Raw genomic sequence first — 1,085 nt, forward strand, 5'->3', positions numbered from 1 at the left:
GTTTGTGTCCAGTGTCTTTTTTTCTTACTTTGGACCTACAGATTAACCAAAAGTTTTCATACTCAAAATAGACATTTGTTCTCACCATCTGTCTGAACGTCTCTTATTTTACCAAAATTATTTCTATTTGCTAAATACCGTAATAGTGAGAGAATGTCATATTTATCTTAAAAATCTCAATTTTAAAGTATTTTTGAATTGAGTTATTTGTACATGTAATCCCATCTTTATTTTTAGTCTTTYCTGTCACGTTGCTTTGTTCAGTGAATACTTCTATAGAACTCGTTATTTGCCACGTCTCCAAATGCTTACATTTTAGTTTAATTTTGAAAATATTTGATTACCATAACGCAATTGCGTCACTGATTTAATTTAATAAAAAAAATACAAATAAAAATATGTTGCGAACAAAATTAAATGTGTATTTTTGTGTTTTCAACAAATAATCGCCGAAACAAGTAAAAAAAAAACTACAAAAAATAAACTTCCGTTAATGTGACTTGCGTGTTTCCGAGTCACGTGGTAAGCCCGGGTGACGTATTTCCTGTGGAGGTCCTCCACTGAGGTGCAGCAAGCGACTTTAGCCTGGCAGGCGCTCTTAAATCACCTGGGCTGAACATAGAGACCTGAGCTAACGCTTCTGGATCTTTCGGAACCAACAAGCGAGAAGTTCGGAGGGGCAACGAGTGGCYTTTACGCCCACGGACACCCTCACACACACTGCGGAGCGCTGTGGGAGTAGGGAGGGCTTGTGTGTGGGAGGACGGAGGTGACAGTGATCGGTGTTGGGGAAGCTGAGAACCGCCAATTCGAGCTAAAGGCAAGCTAACTGGCTGCCACCAACCGAACCTGGTTCGGCGGAAAAACAACCAGAAACGACACCTGCTTTTTAGAAAGGTGTCACAAAAATGCCGAGGAGGACTTCTGGTTCTGAATCCGAACAGGATGTGTTTACATAATTCCCCATGTTCAGGAACCGTCCAGGTTAGCGAGCTAGCATCACCTGGTTCACAGTTAAAATACACTGCTCAAAAAAATAAAGGGAACACTTAAACAACACAATATAACTCCAAGTAAATCAAACT

This window comes from Poecilia reticulata, linkage group LG7 (genome assembly GCF_000633615.1).
Source record: "Poecilia reticulata strain Guanapo linkage group LG7, Guppy_female_1.0+MT, whole genome shotgun sequence".
Lineage (NCBI taxonomy): Eukaryota > Metazoa > Chordata > Actinopteri > Cyprinodontiformes > Poeciliidae > Poecilia > Poecilia reticulata.